General features: G+C 43.3%; 1 protein-coding gene across 10 annotated transcripts in view; it reads left to right on the top strand.

Annotated features, from left to right (window-relative positions):
* Positions 1 to 15,841: 15,841 nt before the first annotated feature.
* PUM2 (pumilio RNA binding family member 2) overlaps positions 15,842 to 26,635 on the top strand; it is a 67,866-nt gene continuing 57,072 nt past the window's right edge. For 4 of the 10 annotated variants that reach the window (XM_036434680.2, XM_036434677.2, XM_036434671.2 and 1 more), the window contains exon 1: positions 15,842 to 15,883. The gene's annotated coding sequence lies outside the window, so the exon portion shown is untranslated. Of the gene's footprint in view, positions 16,113 to 17,430; positions 17,442 to 21,179; positions 21,185 to 26,635 lie in introns of those variants that run through there. The other 6 variants (XM_036434679.1, XM_036434670.1, XM_036434674.2 and 3 more) reach the window with 4 other exon arrangements.

Here is a 26,635-nt window from a genome sequence, read left to right as displayed (position 1 = left end):
GCCTCCTTCCCTGCCATCCCCCAGGGATCCCGAGAGAACTGCCTCATGAACCTTTGGAATGTGGCTGTCTCAGAGATCCCTTCCCAGGAAAGGCCGTCTGCAAGCCCTGATCAGCTGGGCTCGGACTCTGAGTCATGGCCGACCTCGGCTCCTCACCCACAACCAGGAAGCAGGCCAGCCCTCCCTTGCTGTGACCTCAGACCCATCCACGCCCCTCAGGCCTGCTGCTGCCCACCCCCACCCCCGGGCCCCCTGGAGAGCCACTCTCAGCACTAGGAGCCAGATCACCTTCGGGAGCACCCGCTCCCCTCCAAGGCTGCAGTGCACTCCAGCCCCAGTGCTCACCCAGGGCCCCCCTTCTCTGAGCCAAATGGCCCTGCCTTGACCTTACTCCTCCTCCCTGAGCCTCCCAGTCAGCCCCCATCCCACTCCCACAACAGGCCAGCCAGGGGGACGGCCAGTGTGGGAGCATGAAGCTGGGTGATGCTGCCTTTAGAAGGAACCGGTTGCCCCTGGAGATGGGCTGGAATCTTCCCCAGTTGGAGGCTCACACTCAGGAGGCCACGCCCTGGGCTGGGATGATTAACAGTGGGGAGTGCACCAGACCAATGGCTCTCACCCAGAGAGGGGGCTCCTGCAGCAGGTCCCCACACAAAGGCAGTAACTCAGGCTGGCCCCGCCCCCTCTGTCCCTCACTCAACCCCAGGGCCTGTGGGACAGGCCTGTGCCAGTGGGAAGGGAGAGCGAGGCTGGTGCCCTTCTCTGCCAAGTGGCTTCCATTGTTCTTTTCCCTCACCTTTGTCTCCCGTCGCTGACCTCCATGGAGTCTGATTCTGGAGCACTGTCGAGGTGATGCATTGAGCTGATTACCCCTTATGTGCAATCAAGCCCATGCATGCTATTTATTCTTAGATTCAGAATTTTTTCTTTCTTTTCACACTTTTTGTTTTTGTGGTGTTTTTTTTTGTTTGTTTTTTGTTTTGTTTTGTTTTAGTTTTGGGGATTGTTGTTGTCATTATTGTTTTGTGTTTGCTTGTTTTTCAGTCTTTAGCATTTAGAGGTGTGTTTTTTTTTAATTTGTTTTTCTTTTTCCCTTTCGGTCATGTTTTTAAAAGGACAATGTATTTGCTCTTGGCTCTGTAAATTTTGAGATAGAATTCAGACAAAGCTACAAAATTCTGCCCCTTTAAAAACTAATGAGTAGAGAGAAAGAAAAGTTAATAAGCATACAGTTTCACCTTCCCAAAGTATAAAGACTTTGGCTTTTAAGAGGAAAAGATGCGTATATACAAATCTAAAGTTCCCTCTCAAAAGAACACTTCATTTTAAAGGGATTTTCAAAGAGTTACGTGCCTCTTGTTTAATTCTTAATGTTGTTCCTAAGTAGTTTAGATTCATTCCCAAGGACTTAGAATCCGTGTTAAAATTAGGGATCAAAGTGGTATGTCTAAGAAACCCAGTCATTAATAAGGAAAGAAAGAAAGAAAGAAAGAAAGAGAGAGAGAGAGAGAGAGAGAGAGAGAGAGAGAGAGAGAGAGAGAGAGAGAGAGAGGGAGGGAGGGAGGGAGAGGGAGGAAGGAAGGAAGGAAGGAAGGAAGGAAGGAAGGAAGGAAGGAAGGAAGGAAGGAAGGAAAGAAGAAAGAAAGGGAGGAAAGGAGGGAAGGAGGAAGGGAGGAAGCTAGTCATCGTCTTCCATTCTCATTTAGAAAAGGATTCCCCCTCCCCCTCCAAACAACAGAAAGAAAGAAAAGTCATCTAAATAGCGGTCCTTTAAATCAATTAGCAACCAGACCAACATTCGGTGTGCTTCCATTTGCTTTGTACAAACACGTATGCCTACACACACAAGCATGCAGAGATTTTCTGGAAGGACACAGGTGACGATGCTAACTGTTGTTGCCTGTAAGGCGTGAGAGCCTGGGACGTGAGACGTGCTTCTGTGGTGGCTGGTGCTTCCGCTAGCGAGCCTGGTCAGGGGGGTGTTTGGTTTTTGTTTGGTTTTTTTTCTGCAGTTGCAGAAGGAGAAACCTCAGTGGTGGGCGCTAGCTCTGTGGTCACAAAGAGGCGGAGCACAGTGGGATAATGATTTCCGGGCAGGGGCGTCCTTCCTGGCAGCTCAGCCTCCTGCCCTCCAGCAGCGGTATAATCAACGAATTCCCTGCAGTCCGCCTCTTTCTGCTCCAGTTGTCTGGAGTCATCTCTATTGTCTTCGACCATACCTTGAACTGGCATGGGGCGGGCGCAAGGAGGAGAATTACAAATCTCAGAGGAGCTCTGCCTATGATAGGACCAAGGCCTTTGTTTCATGGACCCCCCGGGAGATGAACTCGATGCCCTGACCCAGATCCCGTCTCTGCCCGGCAATGCTGATCCGCCCTTGTCCTAGTTTCTCCACCCCTGCAACGAGATACGTGTGTTTGTGTATTGGCCCAAACGCATTGGGTGTAAGTGGCAGACGTTCGTTCACCCTGCTTCAGACGGTGTATTTGGCATTAGACACGACCAGACAGCAAGGGACAGGGTGGATTTGTCTCTTCCTCTCTGTCTCCTTCCACTCTCTCTGTTCCTGCCTCTCGTTCATGCAGATCTGAGAGCTGTTCTCTCTCGGGCTGACTGTCCCCCACAAACGTGTCATTATCACCACGGGCAGCTCTCGGTTCATATTATCACAATTTGTGAGAGGGACTTTCTTCCCCCAACTTCGGTTGGAAAGAACCCTGGGGAATGATTCTGACTGAATGAGCTCGGTTTGTGGGTTTGTCCTTCGGATAAATCACTGTGTCACGGAGAATGGCTTGGCTGGGTTCAAGCAGGGTCTGACCGCAAAAGACTGAAGGATGCTGAACAAGACATAAATGAACCCCTGACTGCTCCACACGTACACAGCTATCTTTGTGCACACACCACGCCACTCCGGTCATGGTCATGCTGGAAAACTGTGACTCCACGATATACAGAAAGACCACATTCTCTAGGGTAGTTTCAAAAGCAGCGGCAATGCTTCCTCTCTGGGTTCCCATGTCCTCAGATAGTCCTAGGGACATCGTAGTTGTAAACTGGTTCTCGGGGGGGGGGGGGGGGGGGGTAAGCGGGGGAAAGCCTTTGTCTGTATTGTTTGCCAATTGCTATGTGTAAATGTTTCCCCGTGACCGATATCAAGCAAAATTCCTGCAAATGTATCGTCTCTCAAGCTCTCGTGCCATTGCCCTCTTTCGAACTAACCCGGAGTTAGGCTTCGCGTCACTTGACGTGATCATAGCAAACTTGAAGCAAGCAGAGAGACGTAAAAAGTAATTGCACACGGAAGCTTGCCCTCGCTTGCTCCACTTGTTACCTTGACATCAACATGGGAACGAGCCAGATGGTGAGAGACATATAACCAATGGCCTTGTTTTCCCCAGCCAACAGCCAGAAATTCAGAAATGTGCGTGTTGGGATGGGCGGGGTGGGGGAGGGGGAGAAGAAACCCCCCCCCAAACTAGAGAAGGCCACAGAAGCTTGACTGAGCCCAGCCAAGACCAGAGGAACTGAACCAGCCCAACATGTTGACCCACAGAATCATTAACTCATAAATGGTTACCATGGTAAGCCATGCATGTTAAGATAATATGTTACGCAGTAAAAGCGACTGGATACATTAGCATAGTCACCAAAGGGGAGCATCCAAGGATTATATTCAGTCACTACAGTGTGCTGAATCCAGGATTTCTTCCTTTTTCTCTTTTAGAAAGAGATAAAGTGAGAAGAAACATCCATTCATTGTTCCACTCATGCTTTCATTGAATTGATTCTTGTACGTGCTCTGACCGGGAATCGAACCTGCAACTTTGGCATATTGGGAAGGCTCTGTAATGAACTGAGCTACACCGCCAGGGCCCCAGGATTTACGATGACATGAGTTTCATATAGGAAAAGAATTTCAAATGATACTCGACAGTGATGCTTAACTGTTATTATTTTTTGCTTGCTTTGCTTTTTGCTTTTGTAAGGAACATTTCCAACTTCTGTTCATACATTTAATCACAATAGCAACAGTAGGTTTACAGATTGTATCAATAACAGAACAGGAACAAAACAAAAATACTCCAGGGACATCTTGAAAAGTTTGAAAGGAATACACACCAGGCTAAAGACCTACAGCTAACCCGCAGTTGCATAACAGGTTATATTTACTTCTGCGTTTTCTCAGTTAAGTTCTTCCTTATATTTTGCCTGCCTCTTTCCCAACTTGTGGAGATGGGGCTTTGCGTTCCTGCTCTTTGTCCAACTTTAGCCTGGTGATAGGCACCTCGCTGGGGTGAACGCCCACATGCCCAGATGTACCCATAGCCTTCTCACACTGCACCGGTCCATGGACAGGACACCTGTCTTTCTGTACACCTGCTTGACCTGCCACTTTGCTGACCTTTGGAGTGACCTTGACCCGTCTGGCCCTCATTGTCCTTGTGGAGGGGCACAGAGTGGACCTTGTACTTCTGCTGCAGCTCCTTCAATCCACGGTCACGATTGGGGTTGAACCTCAAGGTGACTCGCTACCTGGCACCAAAAACTGATGTTGTTATTACTTAATGCATATTAGTAAAATTCTTTTCTGCACAAATCAGTTCATTATTGTGCTTACTAAGAATGCTGCCAGATACAGTCAGTGAACTGCTAAACAGGAATTATAAGGTACATTAATTGCAAATGAATTATCGGTTCTTTGTAAAGACAAAAAGCACAGGAAAATATTTTCCTGGCCTTAAGAAAGGAGAGTATTTCTTTTTAAAACAGGACCCAAAGAGCATTAGCCATAAAAGATATTATTATATTTTAAAATTAAACTTTTAAAAATCAAATGATCCTGACCAATTTGGCTCAGTGGATAGAGCACTGGTCTGTGGATTGAAAGGTCCCAGGTTCGATTCCAGTCAAGGGCATGTACCTTGGTTGCGGGCACATCTCCAGTAGGAGGTGTGCAGGAGGCAGTTGATAGATGTTTCTCTCTCATCGATGTTTCTAGCTCTAACTCTCTCCCTTACTCCCTGTAAAAAAGAATAAGAATGTATATTTTTTAATAAAAATATTTTTTTTTAAATCAAATGATGCCAATGAAGAACAAGCCACAGACTAGAAGAAGACATTTTCAATTCATGTAACTGACAACAGTATCCGGATTATATACTATGTATAAATCAACATTTATAAATAAATAAAAAATAGCCCAAGTAAAACATTGGCAATAAGTTATAAATAGACTATTAACAAAATAAGTGGGGATGGAAGGGAGTGGATGGCTAATTAAAACATAAGAAGATGCTCTACCTTAAGAATAATTATAGGAATGCAAATTAAACTGTAATGAACAAGATTCAGTTTAAACATTTTTAAACTTCTTGATGGAGACAGGAAAAGAACCCTAGAACAAATGGAAACTCAAACCATGATCTAGGTTAGGAGATTAATTAAATTTTAATTAATTTTTCATTAATTAGTTAGACACACTGATTCTAAAGTTCTTATGGAAACAATCAAATAAGAATGGTCAACAAGCATGCTGTCCTTCTCATGCCTGCGAATTTCCCTCCCCGCTCTCCCTCCTTTTCCCCACCATTCCCCTCACAGGTGCATTACCTTCGTCTTTCTCTCTCCTAAGCTCTAAGGGCCCTACTAATGAATGACCAAGAAAATTCTAAAATAAAAGAGTGTGAGGAAAGATTAGCCATATGAAATATGAAAACATATTATAAAGCTAAAATAATTAAAAATGCCCTGGCCAGGTGGGTAGCTCAGTTGGTTAGAGCATCCTGATGCACCAAGATTGTTCTAAGGTTGTGGATTCGGTCCTTAGTTCCTATAAGAAGCAACCAATGAATACATGAGTAAGTCGCAACAACAAATTGATGTTTCTCTCTCCTTTCCTCTCTCTAAAATAAATAAATTAATATATATATATATATTTTAAATATATTTTTATTGATTTTTTACAGAGAGGAAGGGAGAGAGATAGAGAGCTAGAAACTTTGATGAGAGAGAAACACAGACCAGCTGCCTCTTGCACACCCCCTACCGGGGATGTGCCCGCAACCAACGTACATGCCCCTGACCGGAATCGAACCTGGGACGTTTCAGTCCGCAGACCAACGCTCTACCACTGAGCCAAACCGGTTTCGGCAAAATAAATAAATTAATATTTTTAATAATTAAAAGTATAATACTGGAAAATTATCAAATATGAGAACTCCCAATTGAATATCCAATGGAACAAAATTTAAAATCTCACAAATATGCTCCGATGGCCACGTGTTGCACTCAGAGCTCAGCGTTTTCTTAGAGAGACATGGAGCCTGGCCGGTGTGGCTCAGTGGGTGAGTGTAGACACATGGACCAGGAGGTCAGAGTTCCATTCCTGGTCAGGGCACATACCCGGGTTACAGGCTCCATCCCCAATAAGGAGGCAGGAGGCAGCCGATCAATGATTCTGTTATCATTGATGTCTCTCTCTTCCTCTCTGTAAAAAATCAATAAAATACATTTTTATTTTTTAAAAGAAAAGAGGGAAAGAAACAGCGAAGTCTACAAACCCATAAGATACATCTCTCCTCCCATGCGTTGTACCTGTGAAGCGAGCCCCAGGCCCCATGGCTGGTCATAACCAAAACTCAGGATGCATGGCATAGACCAGTGTTTTTCAACCTTTTTTAGGCAAAGGCACACTTGTTTCATGAAAAAAATCACGAGGCACACCACCATTAGAAAATGTTAAAAAATTTAACTCCGTGCCTATATTGACTATATATAAAGTAATTCTCTTGAATAGGAATCAAATAAACACAAAGAAAGTATTTTATAATTACTTTATTATGAAATATTAAGTAAACAAAATAGTGAAAAATTATAAAATTCTTGTCTTGTCTGCACCTACGGCACACCAGGCAACATCTCGCGGCACACTAGTGTGCCGCGGAACAGCGGTTGAAAAACGCTGGCATAGACCATGCAAGGAGCGCCAAATGATGGAAACCAGATCCCATCAGCCTGTAGGTGTTCTTAGCCTCACCAAGCTGTTTCAGATATGCACCCAAGAGTTCACAGGCGATTCCACCCCCTCCAGCTGCCAGAGACAAGACAGTCCTCTCAGAAGTCCCGCTGCCCTCACAGTCCTTTGGGAAGCCTGAGCTGAGCCTGTGGCTGCTGTGTCTCCGGGTGAATGAGTGAGGCCGACCTGTAAGACCTCAGGTTGTCATGCCCCGCTGCAGACGCTGAAGATCTCCCCTTGCCAGGGTCAGCCTGGTCCTGGGCTCAGTGCCTGAGCTCCATCCTAAACTCCGGACCCAACTGGCTCATCGTTTGGCCCCCTGCCAACTCTGCGGAAGGTCACCTGGCCCAAATACCCTGTCCTGAAGAAGCCTCTTCTTCCATCTTCTGCCCCCTCCCACCCTCCCACCCTCACACACACCCCCTCCCCCGCTAGACACAGCAGTCTTTCTTGCCCTCAGCAAGCCCCAGAACCAGTGCCTGTGGCAGCTCCAGGTGGCAAAGGGAGCCAGTCCCAGCAGGTGGAGCTCTGGCTGCAGAGCACTGGGCTGCGGTGGTGGAGACATCCCTCCTCCCCTGGGGAGTTGGCAGCAGTTAGGAGGAGGGGCCGAGGGGTCCCCTGGTGAGGAGCGGCGATGCTCCAGAGGCTGCCCAGGGCCTCCTGGCAGCCTCGGGGGATGCAGGTCGTGCGGATCTCTGCTGTGGGGTGGAAGGGAGGCTGGCCATCCTGAGCTCCTCCCCCGCAGAGAAAAAAGGAGGAGCTGAACTGCAGGGAGTCTGGGTTCTCCCCATGGTCCATATCGCAGGAACCTCCGGCTCCTCAAAGGCCTAAAACCATGCATGGCACATATATGAAGTAAAAAATACTTTCTGAGACAATGGGTGACTCTGAAAGTAAGGCCTGCTTCTCGCTAGCTGCTGTTTTCATGGCAAAACAGGGTTCCGTCCAGCTTCCATGTCCTCTGTGTGCTGGGACAGTGGCCCATTGCCCTCACTTACTCCATCCCTGTCCTTCAGCCACACGCCTGGAGGGTGTGGCTCGGTTGGTTGGAGCTTCATCCCCTCCACCAAAAGGTTGAGGGTTTGATTCCCAGTTAGGGCACATACCCAGGTTGTGGGTTCGATCCTCATCAGGGTGCATACAGGCGGCAACTGATCAATGCTTCTCTGTCTCTCTTTCTCTCTCTAAAATCAATAAAAACAGGATTTTATAATAAATAAATCTGCATTGTGTTTAAAAAAAGAACACTACCGCTCCATGGGCTGCCACCGTGTCCATTTTGCTGGTCTCACCTGGGACAGACAGCAAGGCTCGGGCGGCCCCGGTGATTCTCTCATTTTTACGAGTCTGGACAGAATCTTGCCCTCGCTCTCGCTGGACTGGTTTTGATGCCTCCAACCCTGAGGCCTGCACTTCTAGAAACAGAAACATCTCCCCCACAGTAAGAAACTCATCTTACTTCCCTGGGGCAGCTGCCCACTCTGCTGAGAACAGAGCAGAGCCAGGTAGCGCCCGCCCGCCCTCCCCTGTCTCCTCAGGGGCTCTGGAGGAAACCCCTCGTCAAGCTTTTCCCAGAAACACTTAGGCAAGTATGAGCAGCCACCTTCCCATGAGGAGCTCATCCACTCGTCCCACACATATTTCTTACTGCTTTCCCCAGGTGTGGGAGCTGGGCTACAGCAGCAAACACAAATCCCTGCCTCCGTAGAGCTTGCCTTCTAGGGCAGGAAGACAAGACAATAAACCAGCAAAGAGCTCTCTGGGAGCCTGCCCCCGAGTATTGCTTTCTCTTTCTCTCCCCCCGCCCCCCCCCCCCCCCCCCCCCCCCCCCCCCCCCCCCCCCCACCGCTCCAGCTGCTAACCTTTGCCTTTCTCTCTCCTAAGCTCCAAGGACTCTCTTGCCTCTGAGCTCATGCAGCCTGCTGGCTCACTTCTACTACCCCTTAACTTTCTATTACTTATTGATTCGTAAGAGAGAGAGGAATTCAGCCAGTGTGGTTCAGTGGTTGAGCGTCGACCCTATGAACCAGGCAGGGCACATGCCCAGATTGCAGGCTCAATCCCCAGTAGGGAATGGGCAAGAGGCAGCAGATCAGTGATTCTCTCTTATCATTGATGCTTCTACCTCCCCCTTCATCTCTGAAATCAATTAAAATAAAAAATATATATTATAAAGAAAGAATCGTAGAACTTTAAAAGCAAACTAACCCACAGAATGAGATCCAACTTCCTTATTCATTGGGAAAGGCTACTGACATAATCTCAAATTTGGTTAACGAGAGAGAGAGAGACAGAGGGGGAGAGAGACAGAGAGAGAGAGAGAGAGAGAGAGAGAGGAAAGCAGAGAGAGAAACATCGATTTGTTCATCCACTTATTTATGTATTCATTGGTTGATTCTTTTATGTGCCTTGATGGGAGGTGGAGCCCACAGCCTTGGGGTATCAGAACAATGCTCTAACCACCTGAGCTACTCGGCCAGGGCTCATCTATAATTTGAAAAAAATTAAAATAAAATGAAAGGATACAACTCAGAATAGCCAAATGGAGGTGAGGCATAGGGCAAGAAATGGGGGGATGGAGGAGTTTCCCTGATCTCTCCAGATGTGTCACTCTCCCAGCAGCCCCACCTTCTCCCATATAGAAGCTCTCAGCACTCTATTGTTTAGAGTTTTTATAGAGGCCTCAGTATGTAGGCATGGCTGATGGAATCATTGGCAATTAGTGATTAATTCAACCTCCAACTCCTCTCCAGAGGTGGCAGATGGGGCTGAGAGTTCTAACTCTCTCAATACCCGGCTGGCTTCTCAGGCAACCAAAGTAACCATATTAACATAAACTCGGTGTGATTAAAAAAGGATTTGTTGCCAAAACCTGTGTGGCTCAGTGGATAGAGCGTTGACCTGCAGACTGAAAGGTCCCGAGTTCGATTCCGGTCAAGGGCATGTACCTTGGTTGCGGGCACATCCCTGGTAGGGGGTGTGCAGGAGGCAGCTGGTCGATGTTTCTCTCTCATCTATGTTTCTAGCTCTCTATCTCTCTCCCTTCCTCTCTGTAAAAAATCAATAAAATATATATATTTTTAAAAGAATTTATTTGAGCCAAATGGATGACAATACTGGAAAGCAAGATCTTAAATGCTGGAAAGTGTTTATGTATTACCTTTGGAACTGAGGAATGAGCAAGTACATGAAAGATTACAGGGAGGTGGGCATTTCAGGTGTGTCAATCGAGATGCACAAGAACAATGGACACAGCTTGCTTAAACCTTTTCATAAAGAAGTTATATGCCTGGGGCATGACTACCTATCATGACCTGCCCAGGTAGGCATTTATGACCAGATCACCCTGTGAGGTTAACTTTTGGTTAGATTTATTAAAGCACTCCTTTTTCGTCCACATTATATAAATCACAATAACTCAGAGAGCCTGCTGCACTACTGAGAAATTTTCTATAATATTGTGTATTTCTGTGGGAATATATCTCTAGTTTAATGACAAAAAATGGAAAGCATAATATATTTTCCTGGCAGTCTATAAAGTACAGGATTCCAGTCGATTTTCCTTGATTTATTTTTGAATTTATGAGCATAATTTGACTCCGTGACTCACCTTCTCACAGCCTCAGAGTCACCCCAATGGTATGCAAGTCATCCTCTGGGAATTATTGGAGTGTGGCATGTCTGAGAAGGACCAGCCTCCTGGTCCAGAGGTGCCCTTGCCTTGGAGACATGGGACAGTCATAGATCTCTCTGTGTCTAGGAACTGAACTTCCTTATTGTGAACCAGGAAAAGCCCCAATTGGAGGAATACCCAGGACTTTCCCCCTGAGAAACCATAACAAGCTGGGAGAACCCCACCTAATCTAAGTATGTTCATATCCAGGGAAATGCCTCTGGCTCGCCCTCTAATGTTCATTTAGCCTCTCCTTCGGGGGTCAGTGAAATGTTTACAATGGCAACAGCACTGGCCTCACACACAAGCATTCAGAGAATACAAGCAAACAAGCCCACAGCCACCATAGCTTATTCCAGCTAGAACAACTCTTCCCAGAACCCAAGACAGGCCACAGTCCAGGTCACCACTGCTTTATTGACGGTCACAGGAGAACAACGGATAGTCAAGGTCTTTATTTTGCAAAGGCTGGAGGGAGTGGAATTCAAGCCTGCACAAGCCATGCTGCTCTTGAGAATACTCCCATCAGAATGACAGAAGGAAGTCGTGGAAAGGACTTTGAGATTGGAAAGAAAAGCTGTGGAGAAATGCTTTCTTGGACGTTTCACTTGGAGAGCAAGGGATTATTCTGTGTTATGCAAAGTCTCCAGAGTAAGAACATCTAAGAAAAACTTCCTCATGATTTCAACAATGGGAAACGGATATAAACCAAGCCTTCACATACATATACTTCCTTAAGAAATGGGGCTCAGTCGTGGAGGGGGTAGGGGGCTTCTGCACAAGTAGATCCTTGCTTTGCTTTAACACTGAGACAGGGTTCTGACAGACCAGGCTGCCACGTCAGGGAAAGCCAGAAAGCGGAACAGATGTCACCAAGATTTGCCAGTTGACAGAATAAGATAACATCCATGGGAACAGAATAGCTCCTTGACTGGGTATTGGCAAAGAATGTTCAGGAGAATGTCTGCTGAGTGAAGAGAATCTAGGCCTTCCAGTAAGAATTGACCTTAGTGCTAAAGTCTTTGCCACGCCAACTACGTTTTTCTCAGACTACAGAAAAGTGGCTTAAAACTATATGCCAGCCCTAGCTAGTTTGGCTCACTGGGTAGAGCGTTGGACTGCAGACTGGAAGGTCCTGGGTTCAATTCCAGTCAAGGGCACATGCTCAGGTTGCAGCTCAATCCCCAGAAGCAGAGGTGCAGGAGGCAGCCAATCAATGATTCTCTCTCATCATTGATGTTTCTGTCTCTCTCCCTCCCTCTCCCTTTCTTGCTGAAATCAATAAAAATGTATTTAAAAAAACACACAACTATATGCAATACTCAAACTATAGGAAAGACACACTGGTCCCAGATGAGTGAGAAAGCTGTCAAAAGTTTTTGAAATCATATATATATATATCCCCCTAGAGAAGGGAGAGAGAGAAATTGAAACATCGATGATGACAGTATCATTGGTTGGCTTTCTCCTGCATGCCCCCTACTGGGGATCAAGCCCACAACTCAGCATGTGTTCTGACAGGGAATCAAACTATGACCTCCGGGTTCATAGGTTGATGCTCAACCTTTGAGTCACAGTAGCTGGGCAAAAAGATTTGACTCGTATTAGCTCAAAGCAAAAAGAAGTGTGCCAGGCTTATTTGTGCTAACCTGGAGTAGCAAGAAGAAAAAGTGGCCTTTCCATTAAACAAACAGACTGGAGGGTGGGGGGAAGGGGCCAGGGGGAGGAGCACATCACACAAAAGACAGAATACTGAAGTTATGAAAAAAATCAGTAGGTAAGTGATAGCTAAAAATAGAGTGTACATGTCATAAATTCTGACAAAGTAAAAAGTATTATAATGTAAGCAAAAGTAGGAAGTACGGGGAAGAAGCAGAAGGAAGTAAAAGTGTGCTAATCTCTCATACTTTTTAGGCTTTTCCATAAGAAAACAGAAACTCAATACTTGCCAATATTGAAGCATATCGTCCTATTAATGATATCTATTATTTTGTTTAACCTTGAGGAACCTTTTATCAACCAATCTCTCTTGCAATGAAGAAACATGCATCTGAGCATTTGCTTCAGTTATTTTATTAAAGGCCAAACTCAACACTGCATTTTTAAAACAGCATGGACAGATTGAGCTTATTCCTGTTCCCATCACTCTTGTCTATGTAGCTCTCTATCTATCTTCTACCTGTATCTATGCAGGAAATAATGATGTTCACCAAATGGGGACATTAGTATTTCAGTGGTATCAAAATTGGAATGATTTGAACTTAGTTATAAGAATTTACTGCCCAGCCAGTGTGACTCAGTGGTTGAGCATCAATCCATGAACCAAGAGGTTATGGTTTGATTTCCGGTCATGCTTGGGTTTTGGGATCAATCCCCAGTACAGGGTGTGCAGGAGACAGCCCAAAAATGATTATTTCTCATCATTGATTTCTCTCTCTCTCTCTCTCTCCCTCCCCCCCCCTTTCTGAAATCAATAAAAACAGATTTTTTAAAAAAAAGAAAATAAGTTTATAAGAAGTCTATAAGCAGTCCAGTGGAAAGGGGGCATTTGCACAGGAAATATTAAAATGGCATTCTGCTCTAAGATGTAATCTGCCTACACTGGTGTTCTGAGGGGCTACGTATTACAAACAATTGAGGAGCTTTCTGAAAATATCAATATCCAGGCCTCAGCTTACAACCATCTCTGGGGTGGGCCCTGGGAGTTGATCTATAGTTCAAGTGTTCCTCAGGTGATTCTGATATGCAACTCTGGTTGAAAACCACTTGTCTCAACAGGCCATATAGACACATTCCTAACACATTGTGGATGGATCATGAGAACTCTCGTGTTTTCTGTTCTAAGCCTTGTGGCCAATCATGAGAATTCTTTAAAAAGATATTAGCTTGTAAGAACATGTAATAAATAGCTTCAAAATGCAATGGGTATTTAATTTTAAAGCATGCCTTTAACATTTATGTAAAACGTTTTTTGTACTTGTTCAATAAAAGCTTATCTGGCCACTGGGTAAAGCTAGCAATAAAACTGCTGGTCTGCAATGTGCTAAGATACAATGCAATGAGAAAGTCAGGACACTCATTCCAACCTATGCCTCTTCCAGCCCACAGGACCTGTTACTAAAGAAGGAGAGAATGGTCACAAGAGGCCTATCAGCAGGAATTGGGGCAACTTGCTTTCTTGTTTACATCCAGAAGAGATGGGTTTTTATCCCAGACTAGAGGTCCAGGGCATGAAATTCATGCACGGGTAGGGTTCCTAGGCCTAGCTAGCTGACAATAAGGGCTGATTGGAGCCTTCTGGCTGCCAGCCTCAGTCTTCCTTCCCCAGCTGCCAACAAAGGCCTTTTTTCATTCCACGCAGCCCCCTGGTGGTCAGCACACACCATAGCGAGTGATTGAACTCCTGGTTGAGGCGACACTTTGCATATTAGCCTTTTATATATATAGATGCTCTGAGTTGGCAACTCTTTGTGTCTCAAAACAGATGATACACCCATTCCAAAGCCACTTACTATCAAGCCAAATAAAACGACTGTGGTTGGTTTACCCATGCTCCTTAAACTTTTTATCATGTAGAGGAATGACCCAGGAATCTTGTTAAAATGCAAATTCTGAATCAGTAAGTCTGTAGTTGGGCCAAGATTCTCCATGTCTCACAAGCTCCCAAGTGATTAGGATGGATGTGAGGCATCAATTACTATGTTCACCTTAACGATCTAATATTTATGGTAGCAGAGGAGTGCATCCTTGACTTGTAGGTAAATCTACAAGAGAAGCCAATTATAATGAGAAGGTGCCTAATGAGCAAGGCCAGATTGCAAAGCATATGTGAACGCTCAGAGGCAAGACGGCTCACTGTGCTTAGGGAATCAGGAGCTAGAGAAAGGTGGAGTCAGATCATGAAAGGGTTGGGCTTTCTTCTGTGTTCTGCGGAACACAAAACCTCTTAAGAGATTTCCCACGAAGAAATGTTTCTAGAGGCAAATTTGGGAAATGTCACATACGCCTGATTTGAATATTGATAATGCATGTTTTGATTTTTAAGGTGCAAAGAATTGTGGTAGTAAAAAAAAATCTTTTCTCTAATAGAGATAATACTTCATAAATAAAACGAGCTGTATGATCTGTAAAATAAAAATAGAGGGTCCTCTCCGAAACCAGTTTGGCTCGGTGGATAGAGTGTCAGCCTGCAGACTCCAGGGTCCCAGGTTTAATTCCAATCAAGGGCACGTTGGTTGGGGGCACATCCCCAGTGGGGGTAGTGCAGGAGGCAGCTGATGGATGTTTCCAACTATCTCTCTCACTTCCTCTCTGAAAAAAATCAATTATATATATATATATATAGATAGATATATAGATAGATAGATATATAGATAGATATATAGATATATTTTTTTTAAACAAACAAAAAACGAGGGCCCTTTTTCCCCCAAAAAGCATTAAGCCTTCCTAGATGCCTAGCCAGTGTGGCTTGGTGGCTGAACGTGGACTTATGAACCAGGTCAGGGCACTTGCCTGGGTTGCAAGTCCAACCCCCACCAGGGGTTGTGCAGGAGGCAGCCAATCAATGATTTCTCTCTCATCATTTGGATTTCTCTCTCCCTCTCCCTTTCCCTCTGAAATAAAAAATAAAATAAAATAAATAAAATAAAAATGCGCCTCCATAATCTTGACGCGGGGAAAGGGTTTGGGTGAAACCTAAAGGCCTGGATGACTGTCGGGCTCCCGTGGGTGCCAGCACCCCGGAAGAGGCGCGCGCGCCGTAAGGCCATCGCAGTCGGGGGAGAAGGAGCTCCCGGAGAGGAAGCGGAGGGGGTAAGCGAATTCGGAAGTCGAGGCCCCACGCGGGAAGACAGCCGAACGCAGCGTTCGGAAACACCGCGCCCGCGCCGCCCACCGCCGGCACACAATACAGAACGCGCCGCCGCCGCCGCCGCCGAGCCCACAGCCCGCCGCGAGCCCGCGAGGTGAGGGCGGGAGCGCGCGCCGGAGGGGAGGGGGGCGGCCGCGGCGCGCGGCGCGGGGAGCGTGCGCACGCGCAGAGCCCCGGCGGGAGCGCGGGAGCGCGGGAGCGGCGTCGCACGCCGCCGGGAGGCGAGCGCCGCCCTCCTCCTCTTTCTCCCGGAGTGCCTTGCGCGCGCCCCGGTGGGCGGGGGGAGGGGAGGGGAGGCGGCGGCGGCAGCCATGTTGTTGTGAGTCTCTGTGTTTCACCCTCGGTACCTCGGCGGTTCGGAGGAGGAGGAGGAGGAGGAAGAGGGGGAGGAGAAGGAGGAGGTGGGGTGGGGGGGAGGGAGGTAGGTGGAGAAAGAAGAGATTGCCGCCGCCACCGAAGGCGGAGGAGGGGAGGACGTCTGAGAGCGACGCCGCCGGGTGCCCAACGGTCGGTGTCCCCGGCTGAGGCAGCGCGGCCGCAGCAGCCCCGTAAGTCAGTCGCGCCCGCCCGCCCCCTCTCTCCGCGCTCTGGCGCCGCCGGGGCTGCGCCTCGGGCTTTGTGTGGCGGCCTGGACGGGAGCAGCCCGCCGGGGGATGGGGGGCGGGTGGACGGGGCCTGCGGGCGCCCGGGCCGGCTGCGGCCTCGGCCCGCTCGCACAATGCAGGGGCGGAGCGGGGGGGGGGGGGCGCCGGAAGGGGGTGTGCGCCGGGCGCTGGGGGCTCTCTGGCTTCCCGCTCTCTTCCCGCCCCCACGCGAAGCCTCGCGGTGCTGGGGGCCCACCCGGCTCTCAGGTTAGAGACGGCGCCGTGTGCCCGGCCGCCGGGTTCGGGAGGCGGGGAGAGGCCGGCGGATCCGGGGAAGCGTGTGCGCTGGGAGTGGGCGAGGAGGAAGGAGTGGGTCTGCGAACAAGTGTGGGCATTCGCGAGGCCCCCCCCCCCCTTCCCTCCGAGTGTGTCCCCGGAAAAAAAAAAAGAAAAAAAAAAGCTTTCCGGCAGACAGGTGTGGGAAGGAAATAAACAGCGACTCGGGTTCGACTTGGGAGGTGCCATTTAGCGAGAAGGTTGGGTTTTTTTGTTTTGCTATTGGAGCGGATTTTGATCCTCGAGGATGTGCAAGTCAAAGCCAAAGAAAAGGCTCGAGGCTTCCTACGTGGTAGCAGGAGTCTCCCTTCTGCAATCGAGCTACATGTAGGGAAAGCAAATGGTTTGTAAGGTTTTATGCCCAGACACGTTTGTTTGTAAAAGTTAGTGCGACTTCTGAGAGCATAGCTAAGGGGAAAACGCACTTTTCTTAACTTTCACAACACATATTTAAACATTTATTTTTGTATGGGGGCAGTATTGTGGACATAATGGGTGTAATAAGACTATCATGTCAATTAAGATCCGGACTTAGTCTTTTGTGAGATTTTTTTTTTTTAACTTAAAACTGGTAAAGGTTTTTAGGGAAAGCTATTTTAGAAAAAAAATGCTTTTAAACGCTTAAGGGAAATGTAATACCTGCAAAGGTATTGAATATCAAGAGTTTTAAGGGAATTAACCCAAGGATTTTAAAAAGCTGTTTACAAGATTTTAAAAAGATTGTTTACTGCGCACGCAGGTTCATGTTTAATAGATGACCACACCATGTGACCCCGGCATATTTGAGGATGATTTAGGGGATTCTGCGTGTAGGGATCCTGTTAAGATAAAAGATACATATTTTTAATTGGCTAAGTTTCTGTTTTAGGGTCGTTTGATATCCTGCTTTAAAAAAAAACTACCTGTTTCATCTGCACAGTCATAAATAGTTGTTGGCACTTTCCTTATTGCAAGGATGTCTTTAAAATCCCAATTTTTGGGTAAAATTAAGTTATTTAGAATCTTTTGGTGTCCTTGAGGGCAGTTTTTGTACCAGAAAAGGCTTTCTCTAATTTAAAAAATTAAAGTTATATATCAGAATCCTGGTTCATAAGCTGTTTAGTTTTTGCTTTTAAAGGTCCATTTTCTTTCACAAGTCTAGCTATTTCGAGTTAGATTTGCTGTTAGCATACTTCAACATCTTCAAACAAAGTAAACTTTAATTTTTAATACATAGTTTTTTCAACTTAATTTGTCTGAGTCCAAAGTTCTCTTAGATGTCCCAATATTTAGTAAGATTCAACTTTTTAAAAAACAGTCTAAATTATTGCCATATTTAAATTGGACTTGTAAGGTTGTCACTTTAATAGGTCAATTATTCTTATGTACATTAAAAGTACATAAATCAAATAATGCAGTCTTAACACATATTAACGTTTAAACCTTTCCTACTTGTTTATAAACCTTTCAGATGGTAAGAGATAATTTGTCTTCCTGTGTAGGTACTTATCATAGCTGGCAGACATAATTGTGAACAGAGACATGGGCCAAGTATGAATCCAAAGCCAATCTTCTCAGTGACCAGACTGTCTCCTTTTTATAGACACTGACAGATCTTCATAATTTTAAGTGGAGGTTGCTTCCGGTCTCCTGAACTCAAGTTCTACACGCTTCCTTATTCAGTGACCTTTAAACTTGCTGGGTTTCTAAGATAGGAAAGTTGTCTGTGTTTTTTTCATTTTCTTAAGACTTACGGATATTTTAAGGGTCTGAATGTTTTTATTTCATGGCTTTGGCATTCATTCAGTTTGAGGCCATTTTATTGACAGATGTGATTGAAATAATTGTATTTATAACTGGGTAAATTAGTTTCTGACATTAGATTTTTATGTTTAGCAATATAGATAGACATTTTTTCATTTAAAAAGATAATTACTTTTGTAATGGGAAAGGTGAATTTATGGAAATATATTTAAGCTTTTCCAATGAAACATGGTATAGCATTATTACATAGGTTGATGCAAGATAAATGTTTTCTCAAAAGTTTCAGGTAGCAGTATGTTTAGAGAATAAGGTTAATATTATATTTTTCCTTGGTGATTTTTTCTGTAACTAAAAATGAAAAATTGGAAGACTTGCCTAAAACGTGCACTTTTCTTAATATCATCTAATACCCATTCTGTGTTCAGATTTCTCTGGTTTTCTCAAAAAAAAAAAAAAAGTATTTTATAGTTGATTTGTTAGAATCAGGATTCAAACTAGGTTTACACAGTATATTTGAGCCTCTTTGTATTTATAATAGTCCTCTCTTCCTTTAAAATTTCTTTCATGTCATAGATATGTTGGTGAAACCAAGTGATCTTCTTCCCCCCTCGCCCCCTCCTTTTTTTTAATTCTGGACTGGAAAATTTCTTGTATCATATATTGATTTTGTTCTAACAGTATTAGATCTGGCAGCTTCATTATATGATTGAAGTTTAGTGGGTTTTTTAAAATACGTTTTTGTTGATTTTAGCTGGGCTGGAGGGGAGAGAGCTAGAGAGAAACATCAGCTGCCTCCTGCAAACCCCCTACTGGGGATCAATCCCACAACTGGGCACATGCCCTGACCAGGAATCAAACCAGTGACCTCTTGGTTCTTGAGTTGATGCTCAACTGTTGAGCCACCCTGACTGGGCTAGTGGGGTGTTTGTTTTTTGTTTGTTTATTTGTTTTTGAGACTAATTCTTTATAGGTTGTGATTCTGTTTCACATTAAATTACATAAACATACAATGTCTGCTTCCACTTTTAGGATAATGTATTAGTAAATAACATAAAATAGTGCTAATTTAGAAATACTGTTTTTGGGAGGCTCTTTTAAAAATATATCTTTGTCATTCCACGTGTATCTTTGACTCATTAGAGCCACTTTGTATTATCTAACAATTTTATAAAGTGTGTCATCTTTATTACAATCTAACTATTTGAGTTGCTTCTTTCAAATGTCTAAAAAGCATTAAAAGCTGGCATTGATTGAGGATGTTTAGTGTGTAGATCTTCTTAAAGCAGTATTTTGTTTTTTAAATAAAGGAACTTCCTTAAGTAATATTTTCTTAAATTGAGACAATGACTTGTAATCCAGGATACGTTGTAAGGACTCAAATATGTGGTGATTCTCCTTTGAAAGAGTTTTAAGGGGAAAAATCTCTTGGCCTTATATTTTGCGTATATGTAAGTATATGTATACTTAACCTATTTTGATTCCTTGAGACTATAAGATTATCCTCAAAATAGCTAAAGCATCCTTGCACAGAAGTGTTTGGTAAATTTTTATTTAATGTTTCAATGCTGGTACTGGAATAATATAATTTCTAAGAATATTTGAACTAGAGTCTGAAGATTTCTGGTTTCTGGGATACTGTATATTGATAATACTCTTTGTTGTTTTGTTGAGGACATTCAAGGCCTGGGCAAAGGATAAAATGCCCAGGGATTGGGGAGGAGGCAAGGTGGCTGGGTTACAGGCCCACACCTGACCCCCAGAGAGAAGTTGGATGGTGATGGGGTTGGCCCAGACACACAGAGGGGAGTACCTAAAGAGTGGACCAAATAGGCAGAGCCACCAGTTTTGTGGGCCAACCCTTGAAAGGTATCTTAAGTCAGATGGTGAGTGCCCAGGCTAGAGTCTGGCAATCAGGGTTGGGGTCTGGTTGGGGCTCCTGGAGCATAGGGGCAGGCATCGCTGATGGCCTCCCCTAGCTGGGCTGGAGCTCCAGGTGAGTCTGCTGGTTGGACTCAAGCAACTCGTGGAGGCAGGTGTGTTCTACCAAGTGGTCCAGACAGGAATTGATCTGGTCCAATCTGAGTTGATGGCAGCATATTCTGCTTCCCCAAAGCCGTCATCCTTGCCGCCTTCACCAGCATGCCCAGGTCCCCACTGAGGCCCAGTGTTGCAGGCCTGGGCGCCGTAGAGGCCACAAGATGCCTGATAACACATTCTTGCCAAATTTGTCATAAAACTTAGCTTGTCGTCAGTATAGTTGAGTCAGTAATATTGTTCTTTATGCAAGTAAAACAAGCATACATAATTCTTCCATGAAATGCATGGACAAACAAGTAGCAAATATCAAAACATGTTGGCATGGATCTTGACTCACCACTAGCTGAGTGACTTGTCCAATATCACTAGAAAAGTTTGATTCAACTCAATTACTCAATAATGGTGATTAGTAGAAATTGCTAATGTTAAATCTTTGAAGGCTAATGATCTATAAATACTTAAGTCTGGATTTAACTTTACATTTCTCATATGGATAAGAAAAAAGCACTGCTAAACATTAATTTTCTTGGCAAATTTGTAAAAGTGATTTAATACACTGAGGAGACAGGGTTCTTCTTAAGGATGTCAGCACCTGTTTGTTTGCTCGATGATGATGTTCCTTAAAAACACTCCTTGTGGTGGTGTGTTGTTGTTTTAATATATTTTTATTGATTTCAGAGAGGAAGGGAGAGAGAGATGGAAACATCAATGATGAGAGAGAATAATTGATTAGCTGCCTCCTACATGCCTCCTACTGGGGATGGAGCCTGCAACCCAGGCATGTGCCCTTGACTGGAATGGAACCCGGGACCCTTCAGTCCGAAGGCCGACGCTCTATCCACTGAGCCAAACCAGCTAGGGCCTCCTTGTAATGTTTTTAATAAATACCCAAGAATAGTAATATTTTATAAGTAGTTTAAGTTACTCACTGTATACTGACTTACATTTATTTGAATTAACTTTTTTGTGTTATTTAGTAATTTATGGACAAGCCTTTAGGTATTAGAGGCCTAATTTGGAGTAGTAGTGCCAATAGGAAGTTGCTTTCAATCATTTTATGTTGGTGTCTTTAGCATCACAAAAAGTCTGAGGAAGAACCTTATTCATTGTCTCTTTATTAAAATGAGCATTGCTTATTTAATATATATGAAGACATTTATCGTCACTCTCCAGATATTAGTTGATTTCATGATCTGAATTTTCATTTTATAAAATATCTTAAAATTTTTCATTCAGCATTGAGCATTTAGGTGGCTGTGAAACAGTTCCTACCCTACCTCCTCTGACCAGAGTTTAATTTCTACTATGGCTTTAAAATAAAACTATAATTTGAAAATGTGATTAGTGTTACATGGTGGTAGAAAGTGCTTTAATACCATTTATTGTAGCTCTAAATGAGTTTTTCTCCTAACTTGTTTTTTATTATAGGTATATGATGAGGAATTGAATCAGATGCTGACCAAGAAAAACTAGTACTCTTAATGATATAAATGTACAGTACTTATGCATATTCTTGGTTCTTCACACTATTTGTAAACCTATTGGAACATACATTAGTACAGTACATCTAAAAAACTGACAGAACTTAACCAAGTTATTTGATGTGCTTTATTTTTTCTCACATATGCAGTAATAATGCTGCTTACAGAAAAATTAGCTTTAGGCATACCTTGGAGATATTTTGGGTTTAGTTTCAGACTGCCACAATAAAACATGGACCACAATTGAGCAAGCGGTAATCTTTTTGTCGATTAAGGGTCTTGCCTTTAAATTGTAAAACACATCTGAGAAGTTCAATAAAGGGAATTGTAATAAAATGGTGTATGCCTGTAATGTTGGATTTTAGAATTTAGTAGAACACTGTTCTTTTGCTAGGAAGCAGAATCTTAAATCTTAAACCTTGATTCAAATTTATCTCAAGATTACACAGGTTCTTAGCCCTAGAAAAGTTTCCATTCCGTATCTTCTATATTAGCGATGTAGGAAGTAATATTAGGAAGTTTCTTTTACTCCCTAAGCAGTACTGTGTACTATATATAAATACTCCTGGATACATTTTCTGTAAGTAAACATAGTTCAATATTATGTAACTGATTGTTAGATATTCTGTTGCTCATTAGAAGAAAATATTGTTCTTTTTCCACCCTAAGATCTAAAATTGTCGAATTTATGTCCAAATTCTTATTCTCCACCCCCAACCCATACCAACATTTGTAGCCATATGGGACATAGCTGATTCGCATTTTGAGTACCATTTAATGGTATATGTGTTAGCATGCCCCTTCAACTTTATTATGGGAATATGGAGGTTATTGCAGGAGAGTTGAAAGTGTTTCTTTTTGTCCCATTGTTTTGCCCACTTTGTTCTCCATTCTCTTTCTTTTGCTTGAAATAAATGATAGCACTCTAAACCTATTATTTTCAACCCTTTTCATTTCATGGCACACATAAGCTAATTACTAAACTTCTGTGGCACATCAGAAAATATTTGTTGCCAATCTGACAGAAAGGCCGTGTAATTTTGATTCATTCACACTAGATGGCTATTGATTATTGTGTTGGCTGTTGTCTTTTTTTTCTTTTTTTTTTTCTTTCCCTGTTTTTTATTGACAGTCCAAGAAAAAAAGAAAAGGAGGCAGTGCCAGTAACTAATAGTCAGGGAGCATGTTTTAAAATTTTTTGCAGCACATTGATAGAAAGTCACGGCCCTAAAGTGTTTTAAAGTTTTCCCCCTGTAACCTACCTACTTGATCACTTAAAGAAAATAATAAAATCACCTTTGGTTAAATGTGAATCTGAAATCTTCATTATTTTTTAAAATGCATATAGATAGAATAATAGAAAAAGCTGAAAACAAAGCCCTGATGCTTAACTTTCTGGTTTCTCATATTTGAGAGTGGATTGTCTACTTTTTTGTGTGAAGCAGTCAAGAGAGTAACTGCATTGAAGGAGAGGTCAGCAAACTGACCTACAGGCCAGATCTGGCCCGCTACCCATTTTTGTTTGGCCCACTATCTATGACTGGTTTTTAAATGTTGGGAGAGGTGATCAAAAGAAGAATAATTTTGTGACACGTTAAAAATATATGAAATTCAGATTTCACTGTTGCTAAATAATATTTCACTAGGACACTCCATGCTCTTTTATATTGTTACAGCTGTTTTTGTGCTAAAAATACAAAGTTCAGGAGCTGCAGCAGAGACCCACAAAGCCTAAAATGTTTGCTAACTAGGTTTTTAGAGAAAATGTTTGTTGATCTCTGCACTGGGCAAACGAAAGAATTGATCCATAGTGGTAAGAGACCTATCACATTTATTCAGAGGTTCTTTACCTTATGACCTCATGTATTTGAACCACGGGTGAAAACCTGAAAGTAAGCAAAAAGAACTTCAGTAAAGTTTCAGTGCTTCATGCTTGGGGAAAATTTTTTTGTTTTGCTTCTTTACTTGTTAATTTGAGAGGGAGAGAGACAGAGACATTGATTTTTATTATTCTATTTGTTTATGTATTCGTTGTTTGATTTTTGTATGTGCCCTGACCGGGGATTGAACCTGCTCTCTTGGCATATTGGGATGACATTAACCAACTGAGTTAGGTTGTACCTAGCCAGGGCAAAAAAATTTCTTAAGTCTATTACTAAGTTTCTTTCTTAATAAAAATCTTCCTTCTCTCATCAGTTACACAGATTTATTGTAGAAAGGCAATAAAATTCAGATAAATAGATAAAAGAATTGGTGTACTCTGATCACATAAGAACTATGGATTTTATTTCCTTGCAGTATTTTTCAACATTACGAACATTTTCCAAATTATTTTTATAAGCTGCATTATACTCCATTTTATAGTAGTGCTGTATTACGTACTATGGGACAGTTATGCACTTAATAATTTCAGGATTGCAAGCAACACAACTACAAATATCTTTTTACATAAAGGTTTTTTATATTTTGGTTTTATTCTTAGGATTGATTCCCAGAGTTGGGGAGATTGGTTCAAGAGATAGATGCACTGATATACAATAGATATGATGCCAAATTGCTTTCTTAAAGGATTGTATTTTTAGAATGTGTTTTTGTGTTTGTTAGAGGCAGTTTCCTTCTTAGAGCTTGTTTACTCTTAAAAATCTATCATACTTGGATATCTGAGGTTACAGGTTACTGTGAATTAAAAGTAACCTAATTAGAAATGTTAGAAGTGGTACTGTTACTTTCAGGTCAACTGATACTTAACCTGACAGCAAGGCAGGAGGCTGGAATACTACCAAGACAAACACTGAGCACCCAAAGAGCCTCAAAAAGTTATCAATTCTTTCTTTTGTTTTTAAGATTTTAAAAAATGATTTTGGGAAGGAGAGACAGAGAAACATTCATGTGATCCTGCATAGCCCTACTGGGGATCCAACCCATAACCCAGACTTGTGCCCTGACCTAGAATCAATCCAGCAACCTTTCAGTGCATGGGTTGACTCCTAACCAACCAAGCCACACTGGCCAAGGTAGTGTCAGTTCTTTCTAGAGTAGTCTGTAATGATGCTCTTGATGATGATTCGTATTTTTTTCAAGTACACTATTAGAGAGAGAGAAGGGAGAGTGAGATAGAAATATTGATGAGAGAGATTGGCTCCTGCATGGCCCTTAGTGGGGATTGGGCTCCCACCTCAGGCATGTGCGCTGACTGGGGAATCGAGCCAATGACCTCTTGGTTCATGGGTCGCGATGCTCAACCACTGAGCCAAAGAACTTTAGAATACATTGCCTTTTTAGTCTTCACAACAGATAAGTTAAGGTTTAGGGATTAGACGCTTGCAGAAGTCAAACTGTGAACTCATATTCTGAATCTAAACCAAATACTATTTCTGCTCTACCACCTTGGGGGTTAATATATATATATATATATATATATATGTGTGTGTGTGTGTGTGTGTGTGTGTGTGTATATATATATATATATATATATATATATATATATATATATATATATATAAAAGCTAATATTCTAAGTGTTTGTCTGACTAGTTACTATGACCTTCACTGACCACCAGAAGGCAGATGCTCTGACCAATAGGTTAGCTTGCTGCTGGGGTCCAGCAAATCAGGACTGGGCGAGATGGGCTGGACACTCCCTAAGCCCTCCCACAGTTCCTTCCTAGCCTCAATTGTGTACTGATGGGGTCTCTTGGTCTGGCCTGCAATCCGAGACCCCTCAGGGGATGTCAGAGCCAGTTTTGGCCCAATCCCTGCAGGCCAGGCCAAGGGACCCACCAGTGCACAAATCTGTGCTCTGGGCCTCTAGTTTACAAATAAATGGCGCCGTGGACCTGACACCAACAAAGCTTCACCCAGCTACCCGGAGTGACAGCCCGCCAAATCGCACCAGTGCTGCCAAGTCCCCTTGTGCAAAATGAGGCCCACAGGCACCCGAAACCGTCACCGTGGGCCCCAGGTAATGGTGTCACATAGTGATGCCCAGCTCCCTCTCCCTAGCAACTAGCCTTGGAGTTTGTTCAGCCCAGGAACACACTTGCTTTATAGTCAGGTGGAAACATTTTACACACTGTAACCAAATGTCTATGAAACGTTTTCCCGTGTCTCATATAATTTGATCCCCACAGAAGTCCCAGAGTAGATAGATAGGAAACTTGGTAGAATCCTATTTTCTTTTCATTAGCCGGAAAACGGAGATTTAGAAAGATTAAAAACTTGACCTGACTGAAAAGAAGTAAGAATTGATGGACCTTGAAAATGATTTCAGGTTTTCTCACTGCACAGAATATAGTCAAACACTACTGCAGTTAAATATTTTACTCTTTGTTCTCCCTGCATTATGTACAATAATAATGTGTTTCATGTTGATATTTATTGCTGTGTTACTGACAATTACCTGAAAGAAGCTGGGGTGCTTCACTGGGCTAGAAAAAGTTAGCTAAATCAGAAAGCAGGTCTAATTAAGCAAGTTTTTATATATATATATATAAAGGCTAAGTGACTCTCACATGTGTGATACATAATAAAGCTTTCGCTGGTGCCAATCGCACATGTGTTTTGATCTGTCATTGTTCATCATGAATTTGGTTGACTTCTATTACAGAGAAAGGGCGAATAGCAATATTAAAATACTACTTCTAATTAATTTCCTTTCAATGTACATGAATTCGTGCACCAGGCCTCTAGTTTAATATATTTTATAAATTGGTTGATGAAGTCAGAATCATGTGGATGTATTGTCAAGCTGATAGGATTTAAATTTGCAGCATTTTTAAAAAATACGTTTTTATTGATTTTAGAGAGGAAGGGAGAGGGAGAGATACAGAGAGAAGCATTAATCGGCTAAAACCCTGACATTTTGGTGCATGGGATGACATTCAACCAACT

The sequence above is a fragment of the Pipistrellus kuhlii genome, unplaced genomic scaffold (assembly GCF_014108245.1).
Source record: "Pipistrellus kuhlii isolate mPipKuh1 unplaced genomic scaffold, mPipKuh1.p scaffold_m20_p_13, whole genome shotgun sequence".
NCBI lineage: Eukaryota > Metazoa > Chordata > Mammalia > Chiroptera > Vespertilionidae > Pipistrellus > Pipistrellus kuhlii.
Note: the sequence above shows the minus strand (reverse complement) of the source record. Positions and strands in the feature narration are given on the sequence as shown.